The sequence below is a fragment of the Corylus avellana genome, chromosome ca8 (assembly GCF_901000735.1).
Source record: "Corylus avellana chromosome ca8, CavTom2PMs-1.0".
Taxonomy (NCBI): Eukaryota; Viridiplantae; Streptophyta; class Magnoliopsida; order Fagales; family Betulaceae; genus Corylus; species Corylus avellana.
The window spans coordinates 16,236,660-16,258,483 of NC_081548.1; the positions used below are offsets into that span (position 1 = coordinate 16,236,660).

Genomic DNA, 21,824 nt, shown 5'->3' on the forward strand with positions numbered 1-21,824 from the left:
GAATTGAAAAACAGGGGCTATTCTTGTTGACTCTGTTGGCTATGCTTCCATCTCTAAGCACTTCTTCTGACTACTTAGACACCAAAATCGTACTGGGTTCTTCAAATCAGGTCTAAGAAATCCTATTCTTTGTATCTCTGTATATAGTTGCTGTTGGGCAGGGCGGACACAAGCCTTGTGTTCAGGCTTTTGGGGCGGATCAGTTTGATGGGCAAGATCCAGACGAGTGCAGATCCAAAAGCTCATTCTTCAATTGGTGGAACTTTGGTGTTGTTGCGGGCGGCACAGCAACAATAATGATGATGAGCTATATACATGGAGGAGAAGACACGGAGATGGAGGAAATGAGGGAGCAGCGCTGAAAATTTTTTTGAGAAACAAATGAAGGGTAATAGTATAATTTCACATCAGGGGAATGACTTAAACAGTATCTAGGCTGGGCCATACCTTTTGCCAAACACCCCCCTAAGTGTGGAGACAAAACTTAAAAACTAAAATATAAATAAATAAATGAGGAAAAACACTTCAACTTTGCCTTTCAACCAATTTGACAAACCCTTAAACTTTCAAATCTCTCGCTTTAAATCCCTGAACTTTTAATTGCTCTCAATGTGAATCCATCTATCAGATTTTAAACATTACATAACGTTTATACCCTTAACTTTTGTATAAAATTTCAACTTTACCTTTAATTCCAAAACGTTTTTTTATTTTTAAAAAATGAAAATTAGAGATATTTTGGTCTTTTTTAGTATTTGTAACGGCTAAAATTGACGAAGAGATCCACATTGAGAGCAATTGAAAGTTCAATGGTCCAAATTAAGATATTTGAAAGTTTAAAAGGTTTGCCAAATCGAATAGAAGTTCAAAGGTTAAAGTGAATGGGGATTTCAATGCTACTTTGTTTCCTAGTGAAAGATCCGGGGGGGCTTTTTCTCGGTCCGCGATGAGGAATTTTGCAGATTTCATATCGGAGCAGGGTCTCATGGATTTCCCGCTAGTAGGGGGTTTCTACTTGGTCTAACAACCATTCTTGGTCACGGCTAGATCGATTTCTTGTATCTCCGGAATGGGAAGCTCATTACCCAAGTATGCGTCAAAGAAGGTTGCTTCGGGTGTGCTCGGATCATGCTCCTATTATTCTTGATTGTAGCTGCATTTTGGGAGGCAAAAGACCCTTCAAGTTCGAGAATATGTGGCTTAAAGCGGAGGGTTTTGTGGACAAAGCGAGAAGTTGGTGGGAGTCTTACCACTTCCAGGGTACTCCGAGCTTTATTTTGGCAAAAAAGATGCAAGCTCTTAAGGGGGATATTAAGAGATGGAATGATCAGGAATTTGGCAACGTGGGAGGGAGTATTAAGGCTCGTATGGATGATATAAAGGCTCTTGAGAGGGAGGAGGAAGTGAGAGGGTTATCTACTGAAGAAATTGAGAGGAAGAGGTTGTTAGCCAGGGAGTTGGAGAATTTTCTTTTACATGTGGAAATTAGTTGGAGGCAAAAATCAAGGATTCGTTGGTTGAAAGAGGGAGACAAATGTACGAAATTCTTTCATCAGATTGCTAATGCAAACAGAAGACATAATTCTATTGAGTCTCTGAATGTGGGTGGCTGTATTTCTTCAGATCAGGGGGTCATTAGCAATCATGTTTCTAGCTTCTACGAGTCTCTTTTTTCAGAAAGCCTCATCTGGAGACCGAGGCTGGATGATCTTGATTTTGATATGTTGAACGTCGGTGAGGCCTCTAGGTTGGAAGCTCCTTTCGAGGAAAGGGAAGTGTGGGAGGTGGTGAAAGGTATGGATAGGGACAAGGCGCCAGGTCCGGATGGCTTTTCTATGGCTTTTTTCCAGGATTGCTGGGATGTGATTAAGGAGGATATCATGGCGGTTTTTGCGGAGTTCCACGAGCGAGGTAAATTTGAAAAGAGCCTTAATGCTACGTTCATCTCTCTTATTCCGAAGATACATGGAGCTTCTGATATTAAGGATTTTCGCCCGATCAGCCTTGTGGGAGGCACTTATAAGATTGTTGCAAAGGTCTTAGCTAACAGAATGAAGAAAGTGATGGATAAGGTCATCTCTAAACCCCAGAATGCTTTTGTTAAAGGTAGACAAATCTTGGACTCAGTTCTTATTGCCAATGAATGCTTGGATAGCCGAATTAGATCAGGGGAACCCGGCTTGTTGTGCAAATTAGATATGGAAAAGGCCTATGATCATATGAATTGGAAGTTTCTACTTTACTTACTGAGAAGGTGCGGTTTTGGAGAGAAATGGTGTTCCTGGATTGAACATTGCATTTCGACTGTGCGATTCTCGGTTTTGATCAACGGATCTTCTTCCGGTTTCTTTGGTAGCTCAAGGGGAGTGAGGCAAGGAGACCCTATTTCTCCTTTCTTGTTTGTTCTAGTCATGGAGGCGTTTAGTAGAATGATCAATGCATCGATTAACAGGGGCCTCATCTCTGGTTTTTCTGTGAGAAGAAGAGAGTCGGATAGGGTTATTGTCTCTCACCTTCTCTTTGCTGATGATACTTTGGTTTTTTGTGAGGCAGATCCTAATCAAGTTAGAAACATTGGCGCTTTACTCGTTTGCTTTGAAGCCGTTTCTGGGTTAAAGGTGAATTTGGCAAAATCTGTTTTGGTCCCTGTTGGTAGTATGAATGATACGGGCACTCTGGCTGGCATTCTCGGTTGTGGCTCAGCTCCTTTGCCTCTAAAGTACTTGGGTCTCCCTTTGGGGGCCCCATTCAAGGTCAAGGCCAGTTGGGAGGATTTGTTGGAGAAGTATGCCAGAAGGTTGGCTCCTTGGAAACGCTTGTATTTGTCTAAGGGGGGGAGGATTACGCTCATCAACAGCACCTTATCTAATCTTCCTACTTATTTCTTGTCCCTGTTTCTTATTCCGGCTTCCGTGGCGAAGCGTATGGAGAAGATTCAACGGGATTTCTTATGGGGTGGGATCAATGATGAGTTTAAGTTTCATTTGGTTAGTTGGAACAAGGTATGCTCTCCGATCTTTGAGGGAGGTTTAGGGATCCGGAATATGCGTTTGATGAATAAAGCTTTGTTGGGGAAATGGTTGTGGAGATTTGCTCACGAGAAAGAGGCATGGTGGAGACAGATTCTGGTGGCAAAGTATAGTGCGGTTTGGGGTGGTTGGCGTTTTAGGGTTCCCAGTGGTTCATATGGGGTGGGGTTATGGAAGTACATAAGTAGGGGGTGGAGGTTGTTTCATCGTCACATTAGATTGGTCCCTGGATTTGGGTCCAATATCAGGTTTTGGGAGGACTTTTGGTGTGGTGACATGCCTCTCAAGGATGCTTTTCCTGGACTTTTCAATATTGCCTCCAACAAGGAAGCGTCTATTGCGGATAACAGGGAGTGTACAAATGGCTCTGTGCAGTGGAATGTTTCCTTCATTCGTAGGGTTCATGATTGGGAAGTGGAGATCTTGGCCTCTTTTTACACTCTCTTGTATTCGCACTTGATGCGTGGGGTAGGGGATGATCGGATGTGGTGGATCTCCTCTCGTAAAGGTACTTTTGAGGTTAGATCTTTTTACAGGATCCTTGCTTCTAAAGATCCCTCCCCTTTCCCTTGGAAGAGTTTATGGCGCACTAAGGCTCCTTCGAAAGTGGCTTTTTTTGCTTGGACGGCCGTGCTTGGGAAGACTCTAACATTGGACAATGTTCGAAAGAGGGGTATTATTGTGATAAACCGTAGTTGCATGTGTGAATCGGATGGGGAGTCAATTGACCATCTCTTTCTTCATTGTGGGGTTGCGCATATCCTATGGAATGCCATTTTCTCTCGGTTTGGTTTATGCTGGGTGATGCCTGGCAGTGTTAGGGGGCTGTATGATTCTTGGTGGGTAGGTGGCAAAGCTCGCAGTGCTGTTGTGTGGAAGATGGTCCCTCTTTGTCTTATGTGGTGCATCTGGATTGAGAGAAATGCTAGATGTTTCGAGGACTTGTCTAGGAACATTGAGGATCTCACTCACTTTTTCTTGTACACCCTATTCACTTGGACTGCTGGTTGGCTAGCACCCTTAGTGATTAGTTTCCCTGATTTCCTTCTTATGTTCTCTTCTTCTTTTTCTCCCTCTTAGTCGCTCTCTTGTATACTCCCTGTGTACTAGGGTTGCGCCCCTCTGCGCTTTGATAATGCATTTTTACTTATCAAAAAAAAAAAGGTTAAAGTGAAATTTCCCTAAAAAATAAACAAACAAACAAATTGGGGGTAAAAATTTAGGGTTAAATACCTTTTTGCCTTGCGTAGTTGGTTTAACAACTTTATTTATTTGCTTAGGGTTTAATTTTTATCATAGGTTTACATAAAAATAGAGATGAGACATCCGTCTAAATTTCGTCTAAAATTTGACGAAAAAGCATGTTAGCACCATTAAAAAATCGAAAGGTGTCCATATATTAATTAAAAGGGTTAAATACTTCAAACCCCCTAGGGTTTTCCAACTTTATTTTTTTCCCTTGGGGTTTCATTTTTATCACAGGAGGTCCCTGTGGTTTTGATAAATGACCAAGTTAGTCCATCCGTTAGTTGACCGTTATGACTGACACGTGGATCAATCAGATGCTGACACATGGCACATATTTAATTTTTTAAAAATTAAAAAAAAAAAATATTTAAAAAAAAAAAGAGGAAAAAAAATTGGGGATGGCCATCTGGCCGGATAGGGTTGGCCGAGCCACCCCCTGGGCACGGCCACCCCCTTGGGCTCAGGGGTGGCCGAAACCACTACAGCGGGGGTTTGTTACTCGCAGGCATCAGCTGAGGGTGGCCGACCAAGGGGGTGGCTAAAACCACCCCCAAACACCCCCAACCACCATTCGGGGTGGTTTCGAGCCACCCCCATCCGGCTAGATGGGGGTGGCCAGGCCACCCCCATGGCCACCCCCAAATGGCCAAGCCACCCCCAATTATGTGCCACGTGTCAACATATGATTGGTTCACGTGTCAGTCCTAACAGTCAACTAACGGATGGATTAACTTTGTCATTTATCAAAACTACAGGGACCTCCTATGATAAAAATGAAACTCCATGGGAAAAAAATAAAGTTGGGAAACATATGAGGGGTTTGGAGTATTTAACCCTAATTAAAAATGCTCCCTAAGAGGTAATTCAATCGACTGAGACTACGCCTAATGAAGTGAAGGTCACTCGTTCGAATTCTCCTCTCTCCCCTTGTGTGGACATGTAAAAAAAAAATTGCAAAATAAAAATTTTAAAATTAAAAATATTATAAAATAATAACAGAGACGCCCATCATCAACGTGATGAAAATCAGAAACCTGAAGATTTCTGAGGTTCAACCTGGTTTCTTCAGCAGCAAATCATCGGAATCGGAAAATCATAGAGACGCCCATACTCTTCAATTTCAACCTGTACCCTCTTTGCTAGGAAAGAGGCATCTTCCTCCTTTCTGGCAAAGGCTAGAATAGCTGGTGTCTTTTGCAATATTGTCAATCTGCAAAACAGAATCAGCCGAAAATATAACACATAAAAAGATCAAGTTAACACAGCCCTTTTTTCTTGGGGTTCTAGAGAAAAAAGATTGTACCACAATGATGACAATCACGATAACAGAGAAAACCCTAACCCTAGGCCTAGCTAACAGATCAAAAAACCATGAAATGATTCTTGTAGAAACAGAAACAGAGATGATACCCGGAGTCCGTGGATTTCTTCTCGAAAGCGACGACGATTTCGTATTTGCCGACGACGGCGACGATGGGGTTACTTTCGAGCACCGCTTTTTTTTTTTTACAATATTTTTAATTTTAAAATTTTTATTTTGTATTTTTAATTAATATATGGATGCTTATTAAATTTTGGGGAAACTTCACTTAGGACCCCCAAACTTCCACCCGTTTTGAAATACCCCCCCTGAACTTCAAAATCTCTCAATTTAGTCCCCTGAACTTTCAATTGCTATCAATTTGGACCCCTCCGTCTAAATCAATCGTTAACCCCAAACGGAAAACGAAACACGTGACCTGCACGTGATTTTTTTCACCTGAACTACCCATTATACCCTCATTCTCCCTCACCCTTACTAGCTTAAAAGGCCACTCGATTTGCCGGCCAAAATCAATTTCGTTGATTGTTAGCAACGAAAACGGGCGACGCACCGGCACTGCAAATCTGAGCAAATTGCAACCGCAACCCACGGCTTCAACCCTTCTGAGGAAATCGCAATGGCAAAGCTTGGGTTTTGCAGCAGCTGACGACCACGACCCACACTCGTTCTCCTCTGCCAGCGACGAGCTGAAGACGGTGAAGGAGTCCCACGGTTACGACGGTGAAAGATGGAGTACTCCGAGGGTGAGGTAAGCGATTCAGGATTGAGCCATCCGATTTGCAAATGTGGGAGCAAAACAGTGATCAAAACAGCTTCCACAACTAAAAATAATGGCAAGAGGTTTTATGCGTGCGTAAATTATGTGGTAAGTTTATTGTTTATGAATTTTATTTGAACAAAAATAACATGTTTGCTGTTTTAGTAATTGTTTAGACCTTAATTGTGTGATTATACAGAATGACAAAAATCGTGGTTGCAATTTCTTTAAATGGGTTGATCCAGACATTTGTGTGTGCTGTGATCGAGTGATGTCGATGTTGATGGAGTGGCAGCAGGGTTTGAAGTCTGAAAGAGCAATGGAAGTCTTGAAATGCAAGATTGAAATTGCTCAGATCAAGTCGAAAATGGAAGTTGATGCTGCTAATTTCGCACTTAAACTTGAAAGGCAGAAGAATAAGTATAACGGCTTGCAGCTGAAGTTCCAAGTTGCACTTGCATGTTGTTTGTGTGTTGTCGCTGTAATGATGTTTTATCTATTTTCTTCTAATGGACTTGCATCAAGGCTGATGTTGACCAGATGAAGAAGACGACTGAATTTGCATGTTTTTGTTGTCGTCACTTGTTAATCCAATCCAACTGCTATCAGCCTATGAAAGTTGTGGTTATGTTTTATTTTGTAATGTTTTTTTGTATGAATTTTGTTGAATTTGGAATATATGGAGTGGCAGCTTTGTATGAATTTTGTTTGAATTTTGTATGAAACTTGTAATGCTTTGTATGAATTTTGTTGGTACAAATTAACAAGCTATTTTTGGGATTTGTTCACATAATTGAGTCCTCTATTGAATTTGATGCAATTAGATGGATGAGATTACAATGGAATAACACAAGGAGACATTTCAAGAATCCTTCTTTAATTCAATTTAACACATAGAAACCAGCCCTAATCAGTGAAGTAAATATTAGCTTAGACATAGGATCTTAATCAAATTACAAAACTTGAAAAAAAAAAAAAAAATGCAAACTCTTCGTACCAATCATAATGTGATATCACATACAAAAAAAAATGATATAAAAAAAATATCAACCCATTTGTGCAATAAACTAAACCAAATTAAGATACCCAGATGACAATTTTCAACAAATTAATGGATTCAAAAGTGACATTTGATGCAATTCCAACACATTGTATTGATTTTTTAATTAATCAATACAATGAACGTACTACATTGTATCTTTAATTCTCCATTGTATCTTTAATTAATCAATGCATTCCTTGTGTTATTCCATTGTACGTATAGCAAGTCTTTTCATTTCTATAGGCTATTAAAATATCATGGAATATACTCCTAATTTGATGCAATTCCACTAAGGAAATTGTCAATCATCCAACTAGTCAAGCATAACTATTACAAAATGGTGAATCCATAAGTCACATAGTTTCCAAATGTTCCCAACACTATACATCTATACCATTTTCACTTGGCACATTACAATTTACATAACAGAATATAAATACAACTTTGATGCAATTCCACTAAGGAAATTGTCAATCATCCAACTAGTCAAGCATAACTATTACAAAATGGTGAATCCATAAGTCACATAGTCAGTTTCTAAATGTTCCCAAAAAAGTTTCAAACATTTCAACTTCATGCATCACATAGTTTCAAACACAAAAAAAGTTGTCAACAACAAATCATAGTTCCCACATTTTCTTCTTCCCTTTGCCCTTCACTACTGTGGTGGACTTCTCTTTCCCTTTATTCATTGTTTGAACATGGTCCCCAAAACCTGGCGGAGGGTGGTCAGCAGTTGTCTCCTTACCCTTCTGTATGTCAAAATCTGGTGGGACAGTTCTAAATGTTATACCACCAACTCGGGGAGGACCCCAAGAGCATACGGGTCCACCACCTAGAATTGGGGGTGGGCCAGCAGGGTCCCCAGTCAAATCAACAATAAGCTTTTGGTTGGTAGGTTGTCTCTTACTCCCAACATGCTCCCTTAACCTACCACCCTCCCTAGTCCTTGTAGCCAATCCTACAGTTGTCTTCTGCTTATGACCAAATATTGATTTAGCCTGCAATATAGGTATACCATCAGGCTAATAAAGTTGGGGTTAATATGAAAAATCACCAAATAAGAAAAATGAAAAATTGCTCACATTTGGTATGTATGCATAATGTGTTGCTGCTGCTGCCCTGTTAGCTGTTCTGGCTTGATGGGATGAAGAAGGTACTACTCTGGCCGGCTCTGGTGCAGGCTGGGATGCAGGCTCTGGTGCAGGTTGTGATGCAGGATGTGATGGAGGGTTTGGTGCATACCCTGATGGAGTCTCTGGTGCAGGCTGTGATTGTGTGTTCACTCTTGCTCTTTTTGCACCAGCTGATGGTATGTTAACTCTTCCCCTTTTTGCCCCAGCTGATGGTGTGTTAACTCTTCCCCTTTTTGCACCTCTAAAAGGTGTGTTCACTCTTGATCTTGAGGTGGTGGTTGCTGAGGTGGCAGTTGAAGATCCAGCCAACTACAACAATATAGTGCATACAGTAAACTAAATCCAACACAATTGTTGACAAATATAGTCAATTCAACACTAATCAACAAAGAGTAAAAACAGCAAACTAAGCCCAACACAATTGTTGACAAATATAGTCAATTCAACACCAATCAACAAATAGTAAATAGAGCAAACTAAGCCCAACACAATTGTTGACAAATATAGTCAATTCAACATTAATCAACAAAGAGTAAAAACAGCAAACTAAGCCCAACACAATTGTTGACAAATATAGTCAATTCAACACTAATCAACAAAGAGTAAAAACAGCAAACTAAGCCCAACACAATTGTTGACAAATATAGTCAATTCAACACTAATCAACAAATAGTAAATACAGCAAACTAAGCCCAACACAATTGTTGACAAATATAGTCAATTCAACACTAATCAACAAATAGTAAATACAGCAAACTAAGCCCAACACAATTGTTGACAAATATAGTCAATAATACATTAATCAACATGGACAAAAAAACAGCAAACTAAGCCCAACACAATTATTGACAAATATAGTCAATTCAACACTAATCAACAAAGAGTAAATACAGCAAGCTAAATAAGTGACTTACCATGTCCAAACTCCAGTCAATTGATGCATTCTCTCTGTAAAATTGTCTCGTGCGGTGCCTTCTTTCCTCATGTCGCAGCCTAGCTTCGCATGATCTCTTATTGTGACCAAACTTTCGACAGTGCCCACATTGATTCTTATTTCCCCCCTTCCTGATTGCACTAGGGTTTCTTGGTTCTTCAACACCCCTATTTCTGAGTTTTTTTGGTCTGCCAGGAGTTACTCTCGACTTGGGTGGCTCAATGTTAGGTTGGTCACTTCTAGGCCATTGCTCTTCACTTGGCACAGGGTAGATAATGTAGTCATAGCTCTTCAAGTACATCTCCTTGCTGTAGTATGGACTTAGATAATCAATAGGGTCTCCACCTTGGTGTAAAATGGGTGAAATGGCATGAGAACATGGGATACCAGTTACATCCCATTTCCTGCAGCCACAAGTGCTACCATCCACATTTACAACAAACCTCCTCCCGAGGCACTCAACTTCAAACATACCCTGTCCAGCATATGTACAGCAACAAGAACTGGCTTCATCCTCTTCCTTTTCAAGTTTTTTTCTAATCTTTGGCCCTATGGCCTCCTCCATCGAATTGATCATCTCCTTCTTCCTCACGTACCTTCTCATTAACTTACATCTAATTCCTTCCAACATGGACAAGATTGTCTGGTCACTGAACTTTTTGATCCAAGAATTGAAGCTCTCACATGTATTATTGTGTAAGAGGCCAGACTTCACATTTGTATTGAACCAACCCCTACACCATGTGTTGGGGTCAACTTTCTCCAGGTATGCATGGGCATCCTTGCTAGTTCTCTTTATCTCATCCATCACTCTGTAGAACTCTGGCTTTGTGTATGCTGCAGCAGCTTGCCATAGAAGGTCTTTCAGTAGCAACCCCCGATGACCTTCACTTCTGAAATTCGCGTACAAGTGCCTAACACATGTACGATGCTCGGACTGCGGACATACATGCTCTAGGCTTTGAACAAGGCCCTGCACAATATTTGAAAACATAATTAGTTGCATGCACTACACCAAACTCTGAATTTATATGAATAATAACTTATTCTAAATTTACCTTCTGTCGATCTGAAATAAAAGTCCATCCATGTAGAGTTGGACCAAGATCTGTAACAAGCGCCTCCAAGAACCATGTCCAGCTATCTCTTGTCTCAGCCTCTACCACAGCCATTGCAATTGGGTACATATTGTTGTTGGCATCCCTGCCAACAGCAGCCATTAGCTGCCCCTTATACATACCCGTTAAAAAACATGCATCAACACCAATAATAGGCCTACACCCTTCCTTAAAGCCATTCTTCATGGCTGCCAATGAAACATAAAGCCTTTGAAATCTGCAAGGTACCTCAGCCATTGGTCTCTCAACCATTAGAATCATACAACTGCCCACATTAGTGCTCCTAACCATGGAGCAATAATCCCACAAACGATGGTACTGCTGATCCAATCTCCCATATATTGCTTCTCTTGCTTTTTTCCTTGCCCTATACAGGGAACTCACATGGACATCCACATTCCATTTGTTTTTCACCTTTTTATGCAACACATCTATGGGCATGTTTGGCTGCTCCCTAAAAGAATCCATACACCACTCAGCAATCCAAGTTGAAGTTACCATATGATTTTGGTACTTCCTAGTGCAAGTGTGTTTGGGTCTTATGGACACTAAAAGAAATGTCATCTCATTTTTCAACTGCCTCCCATACACCCTATACCTGCACCTTGGGTCTTTGCAAACTATGACAATCCTTTTCAGCTCATTTCTCTTGAATCTCAAATCATTCCCTCTTATAATATTCTACTGTTTCACTGCTTTTCTAAATTCAGAAGCATTGTGAAATGTATTCCCTTTAATCAATGTAGGATTATTTAAATCACTAGAATCAAACTGCACCCTTTTGGTTACATCCCTCCGGGAGGGCACTGCACTATCATCACCACTATCATGTGGTGACCTAAGCTGGTCACTATCATCCCTGTGTGAACTATCATCACTCTCTTCCCTCTCTTCCCTCTCTTCCATCTCTTCTCCACCTATATGTTGTCCATCACTTCCACCTGCATCACTTTCTCCAGCATCATCATCCTCATCATGATCTTGATCATCATCCTCCTCATCATTGTCACCCCCATCAACCTCTGCACCTTCATCATTTCCAACCCCCTCATCAATGTTCCTATAAGCAGGAGCACTATCCTCATCCGAGTCAAGACAGTCAGTATCATCACTAAGGACTGAATCCCAGAAAGCATCCTTCCTAAGCATGACTGTCCTCTCATACTCCGAATCCTCGTCATCATCACCTTCTACAACAACATCTACTACACCATACATTACTGTATACAACACAACAAGATCATGACCTACATAGTTTGCCACCATTTCAATTACATCGTGGTCAGATGACATAAGTCTCAACCCTTGTTCTAAAGGATATCCTGGTACACAGTAATACACAAGGTCCCCAGACCTATACCCATATGTCTTACATATATCCTCTATGTCAAAAAATTTCAATTTAGAACTATCATATGGCTCTGGGTGATTACTAACATCGACCCCAACATAATGAACCCTATGTTGCCTGTTAAAAGTACCCCCATGGTGCACCTCAAACATCATAGTGTGTGGCCCCATCATGTGTCCTGCCACATTCATTACATTGACAAGTTTAAATGTGCCAACAGTAAACACTAATACAAGGACAAAGTTGTAAATATACAACTGAATTTACAACACAAAGTCATTCGTAATATAAACCGGATAGTACATGCAAGTATAGTTGGACAAGGAAAAAATGTAAAGCAACTTTCAATTGTTTAGCTCACATCACAACCTAAAGCAAAAAGAACCATTCAAAAAGAATGACCAAACCAACTCCTTTTTCATAATCTAATATGGTAGTTTGGTTGGTCTTTATAATGTCACTTATTAAATAACTTATTCTTATTTCTTAAACTTTTTTGCTTAATCACATGAAACATTTTTTTCACAAAGTCATTCATAATATAAACCGCTTAGTACATGCAAGTATAGTTGGACAAGGAAAAAATGTAAAGCAACTTTCAATTGTTTAGCTCACATCACAACCTAAAGCAAAAAGAACCATTCAAAAAGAATGACCAAACCAACTCCTTTTTCATAATCTAATATGGTAGTTTGGTTGGTCTTTATAATGTCACTTATTAAATAACTTATTCTTATTTCTTAAACTTTTTTGCTTAATCACATGAAACATTTTTTTCACAAAGTCATGCATAATATAAACCGCTTACTACATTCAATTATAGTTGGACAAGGAAAAAAAAAAAAAAAAAACTGAGAGGAGATGGCGATGAGGATGTTGGGGACACAAGTACATTTAATTGAATGACAATAGCATTTGCCTATTAGTTTTTATATCCCCCTATTAACCTGCATTCTAGATGATGCTAAGAGGTAGAAGAAAGTTTGAGAACACCAGAAAGGTAGTGAAGGAGATTAGGGCATGTCTGGTTGTATTTTCTGAAAACTGATTTTAGAGAATAAAAGGAAAACTTACGAACATGTTATTTTCAATGGTTTTGTTTTTATGGTAAGGAACAACTGGAACGTCATTATCCCAAACAAAGAGTACTAGAAAGTTATATTCTTTTCTCTTGCTTAGTTATGTGGAGAAAATGGAAGGAAAACAAGGAATGGAAAAAACATTAACCAATTTGCTTTCTAAATCTCACCTACTTTGAAGAGAAAATTATGGTGATTACAAACCCAAAAAAAAAAAAAAACCAATAAATGCAAAATAAGCCAATTAAAAATTATGGGGATGAGATGATTTTTGATCATTTCTCATATAACAATGACTCCAAAGCATTGAATAATTTATAGCAAGCAAGATTTCTTTATTGATTTCTACGGTAAACATCTAAGAAGCTATCTCAAAGCGGCACAGAATGTTCAAATGACTGTACCAATTTAGATGTTTCTTAATGTCAGTATAATCTTTCTATAAGATAAAATCAAGGAAAATTATCAATTTCTGGTACAAAAATCATTGTAGTCAAGACAACCGTCCATTGGCTCCAATTGGATCAACATCCTCTAACCATACCAATTATTTTCAAATCCAACAATATAATTTTAATGTGTATAAAATCCAACCATTTAATTTGAACAAGTGGTCGAGATTTAAGGTTAAATAAATTTTAATTAAAGTTTATAATAGTACATTTAATTGAATGACAATAGCATTTGCCTAAACTCAGCAACCAAATCATGCAAAAGTAATGGAAGGGGACCACGCTTATATTTAATGTATTACATTCGTAGTGCCAATCACGTGTCCAACATAAGCACCAACTAGGGGACCACGCTTTAGATCAGACAAAAAAGAAAATGGTATTTGGGGGCCACACTTCAGTCTCAGAAGACAATATTACCAAACAATATGACAACTTTCCCCCAACATTATCAGAAACCAATAACTTTCCACACCAAAAAAATGACAAGGACGAATCAGCAACCAACAACAAGTCAATGCGAAAAAAAACGACAAGGACGAATCCCACGGATGGCCCATCGCAAATCGACAAAAATAGCCACACTAAAACCTCAACAAAATGCATTCTAAAAGTGTTACATGCAAAAACCCCAAATATCAAATACAAATTAATGATCAAAAACAATAAACGTCAACTACAAACCCTAAAAAACAGTAACGAAAAGTCAAGATACACAAAACGTAAATCGTACTTGATTATAGCAGTAACGAACTGAGTTTGACACGATTTCTGACTAAATCGACACCAAAAGCTCAAGGGTCTACTCTGGTTCGCCGACACGGAGGTGGATGGGTTCGAAAGATGACTTTTCCTTCACGTTGGAAATATCGAATGAGATCTCAGTTGTAGGTTTAATTTGGGATTTTTCAAAGAGGGTAATCTCGACATTTAACTTAGTTAAAATGAGGGTATAATGGGTAGTTTAGGTGAAAAAAGTCACGTGCAGGTCACGTGTTTCGTTTTCCGTTTGGGGTTAACGATTGATTTAGACGGAGGGGTCCAAATTGATAGCAATTGAAAGTTCAGGGGACTAAATTGAGAGATTTTGAAGTTCAGGGGGGGTATTTCAAAACGGGTGGAAGTTTGGGGGTCCTAAGTGAAGTTTCCCCTTAAATTTTTAATAGAGTCGATATGACTTTTCGTTAAATTTTAGACAAAATTTAGATTAATGTTTATATAAACCCAAGATAACTCATACGATAAAATCTAAATCGGGGCAAAAATAAAGTTGTTGAACTAGAAGGGCAAAAAGATATTTAATCCAAAATTTTATTTTAAAAAAAAGTATATTTGATTAAAAAATAAAAACAAAAGCAACCTCAACCTGGGGTAAGAAAGATTGGACATCCCAAAAGAGGATGGACGAGGCTCAAAGAGCGATCGAGGTCAGCCCAAGCGAATTTAAAAAATAAAAAATTAAAAAATTAAAAAAAAAAAAGAAAAAGAAAAGTAAATTAAGAATAGCTAAAGAACCATAGGGGTACTCTAGGCTTAATTAAGAAACCCAATGGATCAAAAAAAGAGAGAAATGTTCCGGAATGTCAACTTAAGTTAGGACACTCTTGCCCTTGTGTATAATGTCCCGCTCTAAACCCTAGAGAGAGAACATAGTAGAGTGTGGGAGGGAGTTACGACTCCCTCATCCCCGCCTCCCACCCCCTTTCCTCCTTCCCCCTCTTCTTCTCGCCTCCACCGTAAATCGATTGGGGCGCGTGTGTCAATAGTCCTAAGCTGGCTGGTGGTAGCAGGTGTAACGCATGAGGGTGTGTTAGATTTTTGTTACTTTTTTTTGTTGTTATTGTATTTTTGCTATTTTTTAAATAAAATTGTTTTCTCTATAGATCTACTTTCAACAGTGATCTATGAGGTGAAGCTTTAGTTGTTTTCTTAGGTTTTATTTCTACGAATTCTTAAGAATAGCATAATTGGTTTCCGGTCAGTCTTTTGTATTCTTTATGGTTCATTTTTTGAAGCAAACCATAAACCGATGACAGGAGAGTTATCAGGCTTAAAGAAAAATTGTCACTATGATAGAAGCAACAAAGGGGATTGAGTTTGGTAAAGCACTAGTAGCGGATCGGAAATGAAAAAGCCAGGAAATCAATGACTTGGTAAAGGATAGAGACATGATTCATCAAAATTTGCTCTAGATCTAAAACTAATTGGGACGGTGATATTTCATAAATATTGTTTTGTAATAGCTCAAGTGGCTATTGTGTTTATCATAGATAATATTTGTGTTTCAAAGATTCCAAATTGTATATTTGGCATTGTACAAAGCATTTTTCCCATTTGATTATTATATCAATGAAGAGATAATTCGTTCAAAAAAATAAATTGACACTTTTATTTTTGTAAGTAGTTTCATATCATTAATAAAGCGTAGAGGGACACAACTCTAAGACACTCCTAATTAGGATAGTTGTAGTTAACCTTGAGACTACTACCTATTGAAAATTATTGGTTTAGGTGTCTAGCTGCTGGTCAATTTTACTTAAATCGAGGTAAATGATATACTTTACCCCTTTCAAATAAATATTTATTTTGATTAATTAAACACCATAGTGTTTTGCTTGTTTTATTAAATGTTGTTGCATGTTTAATGCTTATTTAAAAGTTACGATATTCAATGTTTTTATCTCTAGAAAATGATAATGTTATGATGTCTATTACTAAGATTGTTTTTTCTTCTTATTTAATGAGAAAAAAAAAAAAAATGTCGAATGAAGATGTTATGAGAAAATATTTTCTCTGAGATAAGGAAACTGTTCTAAAAGTAAGAAAGATTATGCTTTAAACATGCTAGCAGAGATATGTGAAAGAATAAAAGTTATGATGAAATTCTAGAATAAAAGCTTATGAAGAAAGTAATCTAGTATGTGTTTTAAGTGAATGAAATGTTTTAAGGTTGTTTTGGCCTAAAAGATAAAACATTTGTTAGTGTGTTGTGATGGAGTGCAACTACTATGTGTGGTCCATTTCTAAAGGTTTTGCAGACTGATTGCGCCCAAAGTTAATTAGGTGACTCATAAATGACTCAACCCATCGGCCACGGATTGAGAACGGGTCCTTCAGGATTATGCACAACCCTAGAATGAGAGGTGTAATTGTATGCGAGACTACATAGTAACAAGTGGAAGATAAATCTTCAAGGTATTAAAGTCCATAAAATGTTTCAAGTTCTTAGAAAAATCATTTATTGCAAACAAACCTTAGTGCTATTGAATAATGTTTATTACATGTTAAGACTTTCTGCTTCTATTTTCATTAATGAGCTATTTGTCTTATTTAAGCCTTGCTCTGGATTTCTTGTAATTATATGTGCCTTTGAGACTATGGAGTTAACATAACTAGTTCTAAGGGGTCGAGGGCGCTACACTGTAAATATGGATGGCTAACACTTTCTTGAATCATAACAAATAAATCCAAGTTTAACCTAAAGTGAACCTTGATTAAAATCTCAAGAATGTTTTTTTTTTTTAAAGCAATTACAAAGGTACAAGGGGGAGGGGGAGAGATACATTATCAATCACAACATAAAATAAGAGCGTTAAAAACAACTAACACAGTGCAACCACAACCTGAAGACTATTGGGAATGGGCTAAAAGGTTGGCCTGGCCCATTTGACAGTTGGCTCATCAACCAAGAACTAGGCCGCCATGAACAACGGGTGGAATCAGCAGACCAAAGGCGAATTTGCCTATAAAAACACCAACTACAACAACAAGAGAGCTTGAAAACCGTAGTAGAGGAAATAATACTAGAACTGATTAGATCAGAGTTGCTTGAGCGGAGCACCACTGTAATACTCGGAGAGAGAGAGGTACCCAACAATGAAGCATAAGGGATACTGCATCTAGGTCTACAATTGAATCTAGGAGTCTCTATAGACAAAAAGAGGGTATCACCTATGGAGATCCATAGACAAAATAAAGAGTAGGTCATTGATCTAACTCATGGTCAACAACGGTGCAACTTATGTGGCTACGCGTGCAACATACACGCGCCTGGGAGCAAAGTAACGTGTACGCACGGGGGTAGAGACTGTCGTGGGAAGTGAAGGAGGCAGATGAGGGAAGATGGGTGGCGCGTGGGTGGAGAATGATGGGGAAATGTAGCAGATATGGCCTTCAAGTTGCAGACCAAAAAAAAAAAAAAAAAAGTCTAAAGAAGGAAGAGAAATGCTTCACTTCACAATTTATTTTCTCCAAAAAGTTAGTTTTTAAGTGAAGTATTACCATCCCACTTGGTGGGTCAAAGCAATATTATTTGAAGCAATAAGATAAAAAATCTAACCAATTTGAGAGCAATCTTAGTGGGTTAAAGCATCATCATTTTGAATACGTGTATACAAAGATTCAACATCATTCAACATCGTCATTTTATATTACTTTGGTAATTCTGTAAATTTATGTTTTTCTTGCTGTCAAAATCATTATCAGTGCATAAGCATGCATCATGCATGGTCTAATACGTTATATATTTTACATAAGCCTCCAGTTACTGGGACCACTTGGGGTTCCAAACTTGTGTAGAAATTGATCGCCTCCAAATGTTGTTTAATTGTAATTAAAATAAAAAATTTGGCATCATTAAAATGACTTTTTTTTTTTTCCTGTTAAAGATATTAGTCATTTATGTGTCATATGCAAACAGATGCTAAGAATGTTTATAACGATATATATGTTAGCCATTTTAATGCTTTCCCTAAGGTAAAAGTCATAGTAGAAATGAAAGCTTGCAGGTTCAACAAGCTGTAAACTGAGAACATTATAAAAAATCATCCCTCTTTTGGGTTGAACACATGTTGAAGAATGCCTCAAATTACACAAAATGCACCATTCTCAGCACAGGAATTAAACTTCATACCACTCACAAGCGAAACAAACATATACCACAAATTGGAAAGAGACAGAGCACCTAAAATCATTATGATTTTTGTTTGTCTTTAACCTCTGAAAAGGAGAGAGGGAGAGAGAGGGGGGCATTTGGGGAAAATGGGAATCAAAAGAGAGAGTCATCTGGGGAGAGAGACAGAGTGAATTGAAGTGGCGGCTGTCTGAGTTGGAGTAGTGGCATAATTGAAGCCCCAGTGGAGATGTCAGAGAGAAAGAGAGAGGTGAAGGAGCCCAACGTCGGTGGAGAGCTGAGAGAGAGGGACGCGAGAGAGATGGTTTGAGAGAGAGAAACGCGTCTAGATGGGGCTGTAAATAAACTAGTTCGTTCAACAACTCGCTCGATTTAGCTCAACCTAAACTCGAGCTCCATACTGTGCAAACCCGCTTGTTATTGTAAAAATTTATTCGATTAGTAAATAATACATACCTGACTCGATCGCTCGAAAAAACTTGATAAAGAGCTTGCGAGCTCGTTTGCCCAACTCGTTAGCTCATTTATATATATATTACTAAATACTAGTTATATAAATTTAAGTATGTATATTAGTAATTAAGTAATATATGGTATATAGGTTACTTACTATTTATATGTGTGTGTATTAGTTAACATATTAACTAGTTACTTCATAAACTAACATATTATCTAGTTAATTAATATATACCAAGTAAATAAGTAACTTAGTAAATATAATTAACTATAGGTTACTCAATATTTCTATGTATGTTATTTATATTATATGCGTGTGTGTTATATATTAATATTAACATACTAATTAGTAGAGCATCTCCAATAGTCAAATTTGACTATTATGAGCCATTTTTCATCTCCAACTGAATAACCAAACTAGCTTCTTCTTTTTTCTTCAAGTATAATTATATATTATACTTGTACTATAGTTAATTAGTGATACATAGTTTACTATATTTATAAATTGCTCACATTATCATATACTATAGTTTCCATTATCTAGTTATATATAATAATATATTATTAATTTGCTACCTATAGATTATAGTTATAGGTTATATTGTATAATGTCTTATATAGTTACTTATATATTTATACAATAGATGTTTAGAGGTTGTTTTAAAATTCGAGTTTGAACTCTGCTCGGATCCTACATTAAAGAATTTAATAGCCTAGCTCGAGCTTGATTAGTTGAGTACGGCTCAACTCAACTCGACTTAGCTTATTTATGATGACACATAATTTGGGAACTAACTTTTAAAAAAATTAATAAGTATAACACTTCTTAAAAATGAAATGAGAAATGTGAGATGGAACCTCTCTCCAAGTTATTAAGAACAAGGGTTCTCAATAGGTAGCTCAATCGGCTAGGACCACGCCTAATGAAGTGGAGGTCACTAGTTCAAATACCTCTTTTCCTCTTGTGTAGACATATCAAACAAAAAAGTCATTAAGAACAAGGAGAAATCAAAAGTAGAATATGGTACAGGAGAAACACTAGAGAGACCAAAATGCTCTCTAAAAATATCAAGGATTTAATTAAGAGAGATAATACGATTCTCCCAATTATGAAGCTGATGTGAGAAGTCCCATGTCGAGTTGATTGTGATTTTGAACCAAAATAGACAAATATTATATAGAAAGAATATAACAGCAGATTGCATTCCTTCTTATGGTCCAAAAACACTTGATCATTTTAGACTTTCCAATTCTTAGCATCTAAACCATGATTACACAATCCCATTCGACAAGTCATGTCTCCAAATTTATGCTTTCTATACCCAAAAAAAAAAAAAATACACACACATGGTATCAATCAAGCATAACTTCAATAATTAAAAAAAATAAAAAATAAAAATAAAAATAAAAATAAAAATAAAAATTATCATATATGCCTTTTGAAATTTGAATCCATTTAAATATTTGCCTTGTGCTACTATTGATCGAATCCAACAAAATCTCTATACCTACTAAAAGGTATTTGATAACTTGAAACAAAGTGGAAATTAAAGACTAGGAAAAAAAAAGAAAAAGAAACACAGAGAAAATGAAAAGCTAGGGCAAAAGTAGTTTGTCTATTTCTCCATGCTCCTCTTCTTAACCAGTCTCCATTTCCTGATCTAATCCAACAACAAAAAGAAGAGAAGCCAAAAGTGGAGGTGTGGTGGTGACGATCTCAACCCAAAATGTCTCTTTTCTTTTCTTTTTTTTTTTCTTTTTTTTCATCTTTGACCATTTGTGCTAGAATTCGGCCTCCTAACAAAGCGCCCCTGCAAAGCCCCAAAACAACATAGATGAGACATTGTTTGACTGCATGAGATGTCCACTTTTCCTAAGAAAATTAGGAAAATATGGAAAACAAAAAGTATAAAAGATTTGATATAATATAAATGGATATAAATTTAATACAAACCGGGTCGTATAAATTTTTCTAACTCGGTCTTTAAAAGTGTCGTGTGTTTTTTGATCATGTAAAAAGCGCAAACTATTAAAAAAACATGTACTTCTTACATGCTAAAAAACATAAGCGTATCAATTTCTTTTTTGGCATGATAGAACCACTAGAGTAAAATGTGTACAAGTTTGTAACATGGTAATTCAAGATTTAGCTTCAGTGTTGTAAAAAAAAACAAGACAACATATATATTGTAGTTTTTTCTATGGTTTAAATTTAATTTTATTCTCTTTTTTATGAAAAACTTAGAATTATATCTGACCCATTGAAAAACTACGACAAATGTGCGGTAATTTTTTTTTTTTTTTTTTTTTAACAACCCCTAAGCCAAATCACTTCATAAAATTTCATAAATGTATCAAACTAACAAATTATCACAGCATATGCCAATCAAAATTGGATTTTAATATTCATGCCCCTAAAATATATAGATTCTTAGGTCCAATCTCATTTGTTTCTTATTTTTGCAGCAACAAAAGTCAGTAAAAGATTTAAACACAAGATTCCTCTCACCTAATCACCACCATGCTTATGCTCAAATTATTTTATAAATCTAAATTATACTGTCGCTGGATTTAACAGCCTTGGGATTGTTTGGACCAGCCCCTATTTACTGATTGGCCACCAAGATTATGCATTGGCAGAGTAACAATTTTAAATTTGGATTGTGGTGACTCGGAAAAATCTATTAAAAAGGAAATTTTACAGCTCAAAACACATAATAAAACAGTTCGAATCGGCTGTATACCACACCTAATGAAGCGGAGGTCACTAGTTCGAATCCTCTCCTCTTCTCTTGGGTGGACATGTCAAAAAAAATAAAAAATAAATAAAATAATAATAAATAAAACAGTTTTTTGATGGGTCCATTTAGAATAATCATAAATTAAGTTGTTAAAATATTTATGTTGAGAGGCATTTTGTGAGTTGTGTACAGTGTACGTTATGGGAAGCAAAATTGACAGTTTCTTGTTTTACATGTTTCATTAT

At 37.3% G+C, this 21,824-nt stretch overlaps 1 long non-coding RNA gene across 1 annotated transcript; it reads right to left on the reverse strand.

The window, feature by feature from the left end:
* Nucleotides 1-20,243: 20,243 nt before the first annotated feature.
* LOC132189352 (uncharacterized) lies at nucleotides 20,244-21,813 on the reverse strand. Its single transcript, XR_009441042.1, has 2 exons — nucleotides 21,588-21,813; nucleotides 20,244-20,649 (listed from the first exon to the last, which is right to left on the reverse strand). It is a non-coding gene; the product is annotated as an uncharacterized LOC132189352 (long non-coding RNA).
* Between the last annotated feature and the right edge of the window lie 11 nt (nucleotides 21,814-21,824).